General features: G+C 40.0%; 1 pseudogene; it reads right to left on the bottom strand.

The window, feature by feature from the left end:
• Positions 1-13,943: 13,943 nt before the first annotated feature.
• LOC147581846 (thymosin beta-10 pseudogene) lies at positions 13,944-14,372 on the bottom strand (annotated as a pseudogene).
• Positions 14,373-14,716: the final 344 nt, after the last annotated feature.

The following is a 14,716-nucleotide window of genomic DNA, read 5'->3' as shown; positions in this document are numbered from 1 at the left end:
AGTTTAATTCAATTCAAAATTGATTCAAAGTGAGGATCATTAGTATCCCATTGTACAGATGAGAAAACTAAAGTACGAAGAGGTTAAGAATTTTGCCCAAAGTTATATAACAAGTAGAAGGTAGATGGAAGGTTCTAACTTAGACCTGATTCCAGACACCAAGCTCTTGGATATCTCAAGGATAAGAGGTAAATAATAAAGCTAAATTTTCCTCCATTACACATTAGGGATATGTGTCCCTTATCAAACCTTTAAAAATGGATTCATGTCTTTATCCCAATTGGTCTAGTTACTTCCAGTAGTCTCGAATCCGATGTCTAAAACATTTTATTTACAGTTTGGGTTTTTTTTTAATGTTTATTAATTTTGAGAGACAGAGCCAGAGAGAGAGAGAGAGAGAGAGAGAGATGGGGAGGTACAGAGAGAGGGGGAGAAAGAGTCCCAAGCAGGCTCCATGCTGTCAGCACAGAGCCCCACTCAGGGCTCTATCTCATGACCGAACCATGTGATCATGACCTGAGTCAAAATCCAGAGTGAGACGCTTAACTGACCAAGCCACGCAGGCACCCCTAAAACTTTTTGTTTAGACTAAACTCTAAAAAGTTAAATTATTCAAGCTTCAATGGTATTTGGGGATTTGTTTTAAAAGCTGGTCCTACATTTTGTAATGCTTAGATGTTAGGCACATTCAGAGTCAGTTTTGTTGTCCGGGATTGAAGCACCCTCATTTGCTAATAGGCCCTTACACAGCAGTTCCACCATCCTTTTTCCATGTAGTTCTTGGGCTTTCTACAACATCTCTCTATTCTCTTAAGATGCGCTTACTGGAACCACAAAGAATATTACAGACTTATACACAAAGAGGCTTTGTTGAAATGCAGGAAAGCTTTATTTTGCTTTTACTCTGCCTCAAATGATGAATCTTCTTGACCTTTTTAGCAATGGAGATTCAGATAGGCACTTCTTGGAAACCTCTGTCTCTAGGGTCATAATGAAATGTCTAGAAATGTGCTGTAATGGAAAGAACCCTAGCCTATAGGTGGGCAACTCACACCCAATTCCCTGTTTTGGCAATTTATAGACAGATGTGTGATTATAAGGAAACACATACTCAACTTCCTTGCTCACGAAATGGGAAATTTGATAGCAACTTCATTATGGTAGTTAAGAGCACAGCTACTGGATCCAAACTGGTATAAAAATCAATCAATAGAGATTGATATCTAGGAGTATAACCTTGGGCAATTTATTTCACCCTTGGGTTCCTTAATTTCTCATATGTAAATGAAAAGTATAGCCGTAATACCTACTTTCATGAATCAAACAATCGCTACAAACATCCGATGAGTTAATAAACGTAAAGAACTTATAAGCTAGAACATTGTCTGGGACAATGGTGTTAGCGATTGTTATATCATAAGGGTATTATGAGGATGAAGTGAGAAAACATGAATGTGTGGTGCCTGAACTGTAAGCATGCACCTAGACACTTGCATTCGCGCACTCACCTACATTGAGCACTTACAAAACAATCATTTTCTTCTGCCGCACACTTCTTCTCTTAAAAGCCTTCCATTTTGTGCAACTCCTTGGGGCTCCCTCTCCTTGCTAGATGGGATGTTGCCCCCTTCATGAATCATTTAATGAAGCCAATTAGATCTTCAAATTTGCTCCACGGAACTTTGTTTTTTAACACCATTAAACCACAGCTCAAACCTGTCACTGTTAACTCAGAAAAAAAAAAAGTGATCTGGAGTTCTGAGAAGACCCAGGATGTCACACAGGACTTGGGTCTGACTCCAAAGTCCAAGACTCTTTCCAGGACCCTTTACAACCTGCTAGTAAACAGATCATTTCTAAAAAGAGTGATTAAGTACTAGGATGAGACCTGCACTGTGTTTGGCACTTTAATTTTTCCAAATGCGTTTTCTTTCTCTTGCCTTGCCGCAGGTCCTAAGACTTGCATATGGATGGACCTCTCTTCAGGGGAAGGAAGTCCTGGCCCCAGGCAGGCTGCAGCTGCAAGCTGCTTTGTGTGCTGGGGCCAACTTTAAAAATACATACTTAAGATAAGCATCTCATTAAATCGCAAAGTAAAATAACAACTACCGTAAGTGCTTTTTTTATACTAAAAATCTTAGTAACTTTAGGCAAGTTAAAATCAGCTAAAGTTGGGGCGCCTGGGTGGCTCAGTCGGTTGAGCAAGCGACTCATGATCTCACGGTCCGTGGGTTTGAGCCCCACGTCAGGATCTGTGCTGACAGCTCAGAGCCTGGAGCCTGTTTGAGATTCTGTGCCTCCCTCTCTCTGACCCTCCCCCGTTTATGCTCTGTCTCTCTCTGTCTCAAAAATAAATAAACGTTAAAAAAATTTTTTTAATTAAAAAAAACAAATTTAAAAAATCAGCCAAAGTTGTCTTTTTAATAAAAACTAAGTTGTTGAGTGAATTAAGTGAAAAGCAAATAATGAAATGAAATCAAGTAAATGGTCTAACCCCCTCCATAAATTTATACGGGGGCAATCTGGGGGTGGGGGGGAAGCCTAAAAAAAGAAAAAGACCTAACTGACGCGTAATAATTACTTTCTCTTTCAGGAACTGCTAAAATAATTTGTGGCAGGAAGTCTTCCCTTGAATTTGTGCTGGGTCTTCGCCACAGCAAACAAACATTCTTTTACAGAAAAAACTACATAAGCAGCAAAATCTTAGCAGCCATCCATTGGTTCAACCATTTAAAAAAATTTTTTTTAACGTTTATTTATTTTCGAGAGACAGAAAGAAACAGAGCATAAGCAGGGGAGGGGCAGAGAGAGACACAGAATCTGAAGCAGGCTCCAGGCTCTAAGTTATCAGTACAGAGCCCAACGCGGGGCTCGAACCCACGGAACCCACGAACCGCGAGTTGACCTGAGCCAAAGTCGGCAGCTTAACTGACTCAGCCACCCAGGTGCCCTAATCATTTAAAATTTTTAATCAGATCGTCGCGGAAGGGAGTTTCCCTTATCGAAAGCCCCCGATTCACAGCTCAGCAGTAGGAATTCACACAGTTTCTAAGCTTGAGCAACCCTTAGAAAAGAAAGAGGGAAACAAAGATGTGAAAACTTATTTTCATTGACTCAATTAGAAAGTAGTGCAAAGTCTACTCACAAAATAATCTTGTTTAGGAAAACAGCAGTCTATGGAAGGACGAATTCTAGAGCCACGTGGAAAAGAATCATAACAAAGAAGGTGCTTCAAGGCAGTGCTTTTCAGACTCTAATGTGCACATGGGTCACCTGTGGGATCTTGTTAAAATGCAGATTCTGAGTCCGTGGGTCTGGGGTAAGGACTGACCTTCAGCCTTTCTCACAAGTTCCTGAGTGATACCAGTTCTGGTGATCCCAGAAACGTGTTCTGACCAGCAAGAGGTGAAGAGGCCGCACCTGTTGATTGCCATGGCCATACCCACTGCTAAGTTTAAAGAGGATTTTGTAAATTAATCTAAAGAATTCAGGCAGTTTTACATCTGAAAAGGTTAGGAATTAATCACTCATTCAATTAGCATTATTAAGCTTAGTATGTGCTAGGTCTTATGGTGGGTACTAAGCATTCAACAATAACTAAACCAAAACTGCCTTTGAAACACATTTCAACAGATGGAATGCAAAAGCAGATATGAAAATTCGGTCATGTTCATTAAGCCAAACACTAAAGAGATGTGCAAAAATGTAAAACAATGCCATTACATTCATTCACCAAAACATAAAATAATGGTCATTAAATGTTGTTTTGTTTTGGAAAATATCATTATTTTTACAAATATGTTATTTCTACTGTTCAATGGGTTCATTTTTTTTTTTAAGTTTATTTATTTTGAAAGAGACAAAGTGTGCCCCTCCCTCTTTAAGAGGAGGGAGGGGCAGAGAGAGAGAAAGAGAGAGGGAGAGAGAATCCCAAGCAGACTCTGTGCTCATGAACTGTGAGATCATGACCTGAGCCAAAATCAAAAGTTAGATGCTCAATCAACTGAGTCACCCAGGTACCCCTTGAATAGGTTCATTTAAAAATAAATAAATGTTTTTAAAAATTTTTAAATGCCTTTGATAAATCTACTTTTGACTATTCCCCCAAAAGAGCAAAATACATGGATTAGACTTTCATCAATCAATAAATAAGGGATCTTTCTTAATTCACAAATATGTTCCTTGTGTTAACTTTTTTCTGACATATTTCTAGGAATTCTGCTGGTCAAATTGTTTACATGTTGAAAATCATCGGCAATCCATTCCAATGAACTAACATTGGCCTATTTTGAATCAACTAGTGATAAAATTTAAAAACTTTTCAGATGCATGGCACAGTTTACTAGCAACTACATTATTGCGAGCATTAGTGGATTGTGTCAGTTAAAATTAAAGCAAATATGTATAGTAATGTGGCACGAAAATTTTCACCCAATTTGGCTTAGTGCAGCCAAGTGCTCCGGATTAAAGTCATGGCTTCTGCCTCAAACTTCTACGTATAGTATAAACAGGTGGTCATCAAAGATTTCACTTTTTTTCAGTAGCATCAAGTTCTATCCCTGCTGCGTATTAAATGGCAAAATAGAGTCACCAGGTAGGTTTTCAAGTTCCATCAGGTTGAACATACTAGGAGCATAGATGTCCCAATTGAAGTTTTTTTGTTTTGCCATAAGCAGTCCGACATGGATGGCTCTAAGCAAGCATAGAATAAATACAGGAAGGGCCCTGTCTGAGGAGTGCGGTGGCGAATAACAGCTGAACCAAGCGCAAGTTTTGGCTTACCAGATTTCACCTCTTCAGAAGATGCCAGCAGGTGGCAGCATTCATTGCAGTGTGCGTGACTGTAATTAGAGCAGAGGTTCTCAGAGAGAAGTGTCTGGTGCATTTGATTCAGAGGGAGTAGAATAGTGATAAGGATAAGGTGGGGGCAGTCGGTTTAGATTCAAAAGGCACTGGGACAATCTTATACTTAATTTTGTACTCAAAAGTGAAACAAACCTGGGGACATGGGGCGTTCTAACAAAAATCTTGGCTAGTAAGAATAAAAAGAAGTTACTATAGGGGCAGTTGGGTGGCTCAGTCAGTTGAGCGTCCGACCAGCTCAGGTCATGATCTCCAGGTTTGTGAGTTCGAGCCCCGCATCAGGCGCGGGGCTGACAGCTCGGAGCCTGGAGCTTGCTTGAGATTCTGTGTCTCCCTCTCTCTCTCTCTCTCTCTCTCTCTCTCTCTCTCTGCCCCTCCCCTGCTAGCGCTGTGTCTCTCAAAAATAAATAAATGTTGGGGTGCCTGGGTGGCTCAGTCGGTTAAGCGGCCGACTTCAGCTCGGGTCATGATTTCGCGGTCTGTGAGTTCGAGCCCGGCGTCGGGCTCTGTGCTGACAGCTCAGAGCCTGGAGCCTGTTTCGGATTCTGTGTCTCCCTCTCTCTGACCCTCTCCCATTCGTGCTCTGTCTCTCTCTGTCTCAAAAATAAATAAACGTTAAAAAAAAATTTTTTAATAAATAAATGTTAAAAAAAATTTTTTAAAGAAGTTACTCCAATTTTCAAAGAAAGAGGGACACAAGGACAGCACAGATTTTAACTGAGAAACAATGACTGAAGCATGATTCCTGAAATGTCTTCATGAACAACTTGCTTCACACATTATAGTTGTGCAGGATTTAACATAGTATCAAGTACATGGGGCTCCTGGATGGCTCAGTGGGTTAAGCGTCCAACTTCAGCTCAGGTCATGATCTCACAGTCTGTGACTTCAGGCCCCGCATTGGGCTCTGTGCTGACAGCTCAGAGCCTGGAAGCTGCCTCAGATTCTGTGTCTCCCCCTCTCTCTCTCTGACCCTTCCCTGCTTGCGCTCTCTCTCTCTCTCTCTCTCTCAAAAATAAACATTAAAAATAAAATAAAATTTAAAAAAATTTTTTTTTCAACGTTTACTTATTTTTGGGACAGACAGAGACAGAGCATGAACGGGGGAGGGGCAGAGAGAGAGGGAGACACAGAATCAGAAACAGGTTCCAGGCTCTGAGCCATCAGCCCAGAGCCCGACGCGGGGCTCGAACTCCCGGACCGCGAGATCGTGACCTGGCTGAAGTCGGACGCTTAACCGACTGCGCCACCCAGGCGCCCCTTAAAAATAAAATAAAATTTAAAAAACATGGTGTCAAGTACACAGTAAGAAAACTCAATAAACATCCATTTCCTTTTTTGACCCATCCTTACTACTGCAGATTTGCCCTGGGGCAACTGGCTACTTCATCAATTCCTAGGAGTTGCATTTTTGATTCTCATACTTTCCCCATAGAAAAGTCATTAAAAATGTAATAGCCAGGCAAGTCTGGGACATAGTGGCAGAAAAACCTGGCAGAGAGGAAATCAGGAATTAAGTTGTGCTTTCTGAGCAAGGTTTCAGACTAACAATAAGACTCACCATTATTCTATTTATTTTTGAGACAGAGAGAGAAAGAGAGAGAGAGAGGGAGAGAGAGATTGAGATACAGCCTGAGCAGAGGAAGAGCAGATAGAGAGGGAGACAGAGAATCCGAAGCAGGCTCCAGGCTCTGAGCTGTCAGCACAGAGCCCGACGTGGGGCTTGAACCCTCAAACTGCTAGATCATGACTTAAGTGAAAGTCAGAGGCTTAACCAACTGAGCCACCCAGGCACCCCAAGACTGACCATTATTCCAGTTGCCCCAGCCTCAGATCAATGTTCAATTGTAAAGGCTTCTCCTTCTTATCATTCGCTGGTCTCTCAATCTGTGCTCCCATACAGGAAGATATTCACCATGTGCATCATTGCTTTAAATCATAGAGTAACTTAAAAAAAAGAAATTCTTTCTTAACGTAAGAAAGTGGCCTGTATTTACTCGTTGAGATACACTGTGAAGAACTTAAAATATGGAGATTAAAAGCCCTGCTATTCTTCTTTTCCTACAAAATTCTACTTCATCATTAATGTGTAATATTCTTATTAGGAACAGATCTTAAAACTTAAAGACTAAATATATTCTAGGATAACGTCTCCTCTTTTTTGCACCTTGTGAATTTTTCATCTAAAGCAAACCAAAACATGAACAAATAGTGAATCATGCGCAGTTTGGGATGACTCAAATTTCTAAAGAATAGTTGTGCTAATTGTCATATATTATTTCCCAGGAAAAAAATGTGTAAGTTTGTGACCCAAACCACTTTTTAAAAATCCACCAAATTCTACTTTACTAAGGTTCAAAAGGGAAACTTAGAGCTAGAAGAGAAACATTAAGATAATATAATCTAACATTTTTACATGATAGAAGAGAAAACTTAAAGAGTTCAACAATGAAGGTTTATATTTTTAAATGTTAAAAATGTAATTTCGAAATATTCATGGCTATATCTATATATATATGAACATATGTTCATATATATATATATATATGTTCATATATATGTATATTAAAGTATTTGGTTTTGAATTCTTCCTTCTGTTTAGGAAAAAAGGCTAGATTGCTAATCACATTAATGTGAATTGCACTCCACTAGTAAGAGGTTTCATTACTTGAAATGGCTGTTTCATGAAATTCTCTCTGGCTCAGCCTGGCATACACTTAACTACAGCAAACTTAAAAAGAGACAATACCAGCATATATATACCTGTGTAGTTTGAAAAGAGAAGAACATGCTTAGAGTGGCACAAGAATTAAAAAGAGGAAAAAAGATGAAATGGACTATTATTGCATGTTTGTGGCAACACGAAGTACAAGCAAAACCCTTCTATGCCACCTAGAAATTAGAGGGAGGAAAGCACTTCTATGTTTTGTGGGTAACCACAAAGAAATTAAAGAGAACATTTTTCGGGACTTTAGGAAGCAGGTTTAATTTTCCCTAATATGCTTCTTTCCAGCTTTCCATTAATATAGCTTTTCCATGAATATAGTTGGCTTTGTTTTTAAACTTGAAATAGTTCAGTAAACTTAGGGGCGCCTGGGTGGCTCACTTGGTTGGGTGTCCGACTTCAGCTCAAGTCATGATCTCATGGTTCCTGGGTTCAAGCCCACGTCAGGTTCTGTGCCGACAGCTCAGAGCCTGGAGCCTGCTTCAGATTCTTTGTCTCCCTCTCTCTCTGCCCCTCCCCTGCTCCCTCTCTCTCTCTCTCTCTCTCTCTCTCAAAATATAAATAAACATAAAAATTTAAAAAAAAAAAAGAAATAGTTCAGTAAACTTGGAAGACCATATGCCCAATTTGGGGTAAAAGTTTCACTAACATGGTGTGAAGGGAGATGCAGGCACTATACAGCAAATGCTCCCACCCTCAAACAAAAACAGGCAAGCAATCCGGAAGGAGATGGGAACATACTTCAACTCACCTTCTCTTTCCCACGTCAACTAATTATCTTCAAAATGTAATAGCAGAATATATGCACACTCCCCAAATCCATAGAAACAGACTTGTCTAATGCACTCCATCCCTGACTAGACCACAAGTGAGGGAGTGGGCCCCAAAGTGGGATATAAAATTTCAAGGCAGAATGTGTTTGTACATTTCAGTGCATAATTTCTGTAAAAGCGAAATTTGCATTTTTGATTCATCAATGTGCTTTTCTCTTTACGTTTTGAGATACAGGACTTTCACCTTAGTCTTCCCCAAATAGCTGTTACAGGGTTACAAAAGAAATGCAAAAAGAAAACTGGGATAATATCAACAGTTTCATCCAAACATAGAATTTTGTACAAGACAATAAATACCCTTGCAAGTCGGTCACATTATAAGGTTTTACATCAGAAGAAGGAAAGTTCTTCTGGGTGCTGAGGGGGAAAAAAAGAAAGAGGAGCAAGATTTTCATATCATAAATATTGTTGTAATGTGGCTACTAAATTGAATGCAAAAGCCAAAAAACTTAAAGTTGAAACTGGCACATTTCTAAAACTCAAGTGTTAAACCAGCTCCATGAACCTCAGTTACATGAACGAAGTCTGCATTTGAGGTTAGGGAATTAGAGCCAAGGAAGTAAAGTTCTGCTTTCCCAAAGCTTCTTCGACCACATCCCACAAGTGTTAATAGGAAGTGTGGTGAACTTTAAATTTTAGTCACAGAGTCAAAATCATCAGAAATAAAACTTACTTTATTTTTCTGCAAATCAACTTAGTATCTATTTCAAGTTCCCATTCCACTAGGAGCCAGTCAACTCTGGGTTCCCTTCACCCCTTTAACCAAAGTTGTTTATGTAGCACCAAGGTGAAAGGCAGGACATCTCTCTTCAATGTTGACCATCCACATAGGCACCAGCTGAGATGTTCATCATCCAGTCTGGTCCCCAGGGCTTGAACATCATCAGTCCAGACATGGTGACAGTGAGACTTGACGCCACCCTAAGGCAAGGGCACTTGGCGTACTTTCTACGATCCCTGTGGGCCTGGACCCACTCGCCAGTCTTTCCTTCTTTAGGCAGACGCCATTTCCCAGAGCTCTGCTAATAAGATAGGATACAAGGATCCTATGCAGAATTCCAGTGATGATGTCCTCGCTTTCTGATTTTAGAAATATTTTTCTATTCTGAGTGGAGTAGGAGAAAATATCTTACCACCACTATTCAAACATTTTCTCCATATCTCAGTATTTCTCTAAAGACTCTAAGCTTTTAAAAGACAGCTTAAATAACTATAAGAAAAAAATATTATTTCTTTTTATGCTGCCACATCCCTTTCCTGAGCCAAGGAGTGCAGATTGGTCTATATGTTTGCGTGTTGAAACAATGAAGGGGAATAAAAAGAAATATGGATCCAATGGAGAATTGTTTCCAAAATGGTATCCCCATAATAGTAACATTTTCATTTTTTGTTAATCTTAGATTCTTTTTCTACCCTAAGGTTATTGTAGCAAGATTTTTTTTTAATTTTTTATTTACTTTTGAGACAGAGAAAGAGAGAGACAGACAGAGACAGAGTACCAGCAGGGGAGGGGCAGAGAGAAAGGAGACACAGAATCCAAAGCAGGCTCCAGGCTCTGAGCTGTCAGCACAGAGCCCAATTTGGGGCTCGAACTTGTGAAACTGTGAGATCATGATCTGAGCCTAAGGCAGATGCTTAACCAACTGATCCATCCAGGCGCCCCGGAGAAAGATTTTTTAATTTCCATATAAGTCTTTGTATTTCTTGAACCTTTTACAATTAATTTCTAAGATTGTTACATTTTAGAGAATGGGTTCTTTGAATGTTGTATTTTGACAAATAAAGTGAGGTTGTTTTTATGGCTAGTATACTACCTATTTTAGAAAGGAGTACAGTCCATCTCATGTTCAAAGATTATTTACTATAAATCCATTATTAATTATATTATTCTAACTGTCTGAAACCGTATTCTTTCTTGCTTGAACTGTTGGGTTGTTAGGGATCTTTTCATTGCAAATAACAGAAACCCAATTCAAAGTAGCACAACTCATTAAAGAAGTAGTGAGCTAATACAACTCTAATTTCCAAAATGTAAACTTCTTCAGCAAAGGCTGGATTTAGGGGTTCAAATGATGGAACTGGTACTGTCTTTCTTATTCCCTTAGCTTGGCTTGCTTTCCCCATTCCTCAGGCAGGCTACTTGGCAACGAGGTAGCTCCTAGGAAATCCAAGCTTATGTGGTCCTTGCATGCTATAATCCCAGGAATTTCTAGACACTCTTTCATTCTCCCAGCACCATGCCAAGACCAGATAAAGGATTCTGATTGACCCAGTTTAGGGTAAATGGCCCAACTTCAGCCAATCCTTGAGTTAGAAAGATAAACCACTCTGGGCGGTTTAGGTCACCTGCCATCTCTGGTCAAGTGTCACAGGCACAGCTCTTGAGTCAAGAATTCCACTGAGAGTGATATATTAAGGACCAGCATCCAAGAGAAAACTGTAAAGGAGCAGGGAAAACTGCACAGGAAGGGAAAGAAGCCTACAGTTACCGAAGCCAGATTAAGGGAGCTCTGAAGCATAAATTACACCACCAAGTTTGTCCTCCTCAAGCGAAAGGACCGAGACAACTCGGTTCCAATGCCCAAGGGCCAGCCTGTAAGGGGCTCAGGAGCAAAGCCTTAGCAGTTAAACGCACAAAACCTGGGAATGGACTCACGAAACTGGGAAAAAGGGATCCCAGAAGTCCAAGTGGGGCATCAAGCATCTGCCAAAGTTGCCCAGTCCTGTCTGGCCAAGATGCAGCCTCTTGACTGGCTACAACAGAGCATTCTGATGGGTTTGGGGAGCGGTGATTCCAAAATGAAGCGATGTGGGCAGAAAAAATATGTGCCCACTCTATTTTCCAAAGCCTGAGATATGAATGTTAAATTTTCCTGCAACTGTAGTATTTTTGTACATTTCTTTTTTCCTCCTAATAATTTTATACTATATGTGTTGATATCATTTTAGCCAGTGCATAAGAATTTATGACTGTTACAACTTGATTGTGCAGTATAGTCTGCATGATAAAAATTACTTTTTTAATCTTTCAGTATTTTAAACCTTGATATGTACATTGTTTGAAATCATTAATTCCATGTCTTTTTTCGATTTACCTTATGAATCTTTGTCCAATCACTTATTTTTAAAATTTGTGGGGGTTTTTTAGAAGTGCCCCTTGAAAACAGCATACAGATACTTTTTTACAACCTCCTTATTTGGCAAAACTTTGTGTTAATTGGGAAGTATAACCCACTTAAATTTATTATCAGGACTGATACATTTCATCTTATTTTATTATCTTGGGTTGTGCTTTTTTTTCTTCCTCTTGGCAGGCTTTTATGTCACTTCCTCTGTTTTCTGTCATTGCTATTTGGGTTGATTTTATCTTCTGCAGATTTGGAAGATTTCAGTCCTGTTTTAAGTTATATTGCAACTCTATTTAAAAATCATTTTTTCCATTCTTTGCTAACTTTCATATTCGATGTTTTAAAATACAATTAGCTATCTTTTTACTTTCTCCCGTTTAGCATTGTTCTCACTGATTCATAGTCTTCATCCATATTATCTGGACACTTAGGCTTACTTTATTGTGACTTAGTTTTATATATATTTTGGTTTATTTATTTTGAGAGAAAGAGAGCATGCGGGTGTGCGCACTCTCCATGGTGGGGGAGGGGCAGAGAGAGGGAGAAAGAGAATCCCAAGCAGGCTCCATGCTGTTAGTGCAGAGCCCCATGCAGGGCTCAGTCTCATGAACCGCGAGACCATGACCTGAGCTGAAACCAAGATTTGGACGTGCAACCACCTGAGCCACCCAGGTGCCTCAGTTTTATATATAAATTTTACATTATTCTTTTTAAAGAACAATTTCTGACATCTGCATTCATTTTCTATAACCAAACATACAATAAGTTATTTCAAAGTAGTATAATGGCTAATTTTATGCATTAAGTTGACTATATCACAAGGTGTTCGCATACAAAGTGTTTGATGAACATTACTATGGGTGGGTCTGAAATGATGTTTTTGGATGAAATTAACATTTGATTCAGTAGAATGAGTAAGGTAGGGTGTCCTCACCAATGCAGTGAGCCTCATCCAATCCACTGAAGACCTAAATAGAAGATAAAGATTGTTGAAGGGAGAATTCATTCTCTTTGCCAGGCTGTCTTCATGTTGGGATATCAGTCCTCTTTTGCCTTAGGACTTGGACTTGGACTAGAATTTAGAGCATCAGCTCTCCTATTTCTCAGGTCTTCAGACTCAGACTGAAACTCTGCCATGGCTTTCCCGGATCTCCAGCTTACTGATTCTTAGCCTTCATAATTGCATAAGCCAATTTCTCATTGTGTATGTGTGTGTATATATATACATGTGTATATATAATTCCAATTGGTTTTGTTTCTCTGGAAAACCCTAATATACCTACTTTTATGTTTGAATTCTTTCAGTGTATGCTGTAAGTCCATTTATATATATTTTATATAAATGTATACAAACACTTAGATGTGTTTTTTTATTAACTTACAGCCATCTAAAATATGTCCTCAAGTAATTTTTTTTTCAACGTTTTTTATTTTTATTTTTGGGACAGAGAGAGACAGAGCATGAACGGGGGAGGGGCAGAGAGAGAGGGAGACACAGAATCTGAAACAGGCTGCAGGCTCTGAGCCATCAGCCCAGAGCCCGACGCGGGGCTCGAACTCCCGGACCGCGAGATCGTGACCTGGCTGAAGTCGGACGCTTAACCGACTGCGCCACCCAGGCGCCCCTCAAGTAATTTTTTAAATAAAAAAGCATGTGGATAGTGTGTGTTCTGTGCCACTATATACATTTTTAAGTGTCTTCATGTTGCCTTTGCAGATAAACAGAAACTTGAGTCAATATAGAATTCTTGGGGAACAATTTTATTCTTTTAAAATTCTGTAGAAAAGATTACCTTGTAAACTGATATCTACTACTCTGAAAGAAAATTCTCAAGTCTTCTGACTTTTATTTCATAGGTAACATGTTTTATTTCAAAATAATTATACTTAAATTTTTTTAAGTTCTTTTGCTTTACCCTTAAAATGGAAATTTTTGCTGAGATATCCTTCTCTTTCCATTAGTTTTCTTTGTAACGTGGTGTCTTTTTTTTTAAGTTTTATTTATTTATTTATTTATTTATTTATTTATTTATTTATTTTGAGAGAGAGCACAGGGGTGCGGGGGGCGGGGTGGCAGAGAGAGAGAGGGAGATACAGAATCCCAAGCAGAGACTGTGCTGTGGGCACAGAGCCAGACATGGGGCTCAATCCCACAAACCATGAGATCATCACCTGAACAGAAATCAAGAGTGGGATGCTTAACTGACTAAGCCACCCAGGTGCCCCTGTAACATGGTAAGCCTTTTAAACCAACATAGTGTTAGGGGTTCTGCTCAGAAAAAGCATTGCTTGGCGGATTGATCGGTTGTTTTTTTCCTATTTTTAATCTTTGATTTTTACTTCTGATTTCCTACTCTTAAAATCTGTAATTTTTTTCTTTCCTTTTCTTTCTCTCTCTCTCTCTTTTTTTTTTTTTTTTTTTTTTTTTTTTTTTTTTTTTTTTTGTGCCACGAGGTGTGTTTTAATTTCATGAATCATACAAATAATTTGCTATAATATCCCAGGGCAAACTGGAGAATTTGGCAGTCCGATTGGGGGCGGGGGGGGGGGGGGTGGACTCAGAGACCCGCAGGCCGGTGGCATCGGCACGGAGGGCCCGGGTTCACGGTGCAGCTGGTCGCTCATGTCCATCTTGCAGGTGGCTCTTCTTCCTCCACGACGAGGGTGTCTCAAAGATGACAGGGATGGGGAATCCTTTAGGTTCTTAGGAAATTTCGCTCCGCTTCTCCTGCTCAATGGTCCCTTGGTCGGCAGGGTGTTCTGCGTCTCCGTTTTCTTCAGCTTGGTCTTATCCAAGCTGGCGATTTCCCCCATGTCTGGCTTGTCTGCCCTTTTCTTTTTTTTTTTTTTTTTTTTAAATTTTTTTTTTCAACGTTTATTTATTTTTGCGACAGAGAGAGACAGAGCATGAACGGGGGAGGGGCAGAGAGAGAGGGAGACACAGAATCGGAAACAGGCTCCAGGCTCCGAGCCATCAGCCCAGAGCCTGACGCGGGGCTCGAACTCACGGACCGCGAGATCGTGACCTGGCTGAAGTCGGACGCTTAACCGACTGCGCCACCCAGGCGCCCCTTGTCTGCCCTTTTCTTAAAGGGATCCCTGGAGTTCCGCCTCGAGCCCGGCGACTGGTGCTCCCACTCCCGTTGCTGCAGTAAGAGACCTCTTTC

The sequence above is a fragment of the Puma concolor genome, chromosome B1 (assembly GCF_028749965.1).
Source record: "Puma concolor isolate L17-30 chromosome B1, mPumCon1.1.hap2, whole genome shotgun sequence".
NCBI lineage: Eukaryota > Metazoa > Chordata > Mammalia > Carnivora > Felidae > Puma > Puma concolor.
This window is presented reverse-complemented; position numbering and strand designations above follow the sequence as displayed.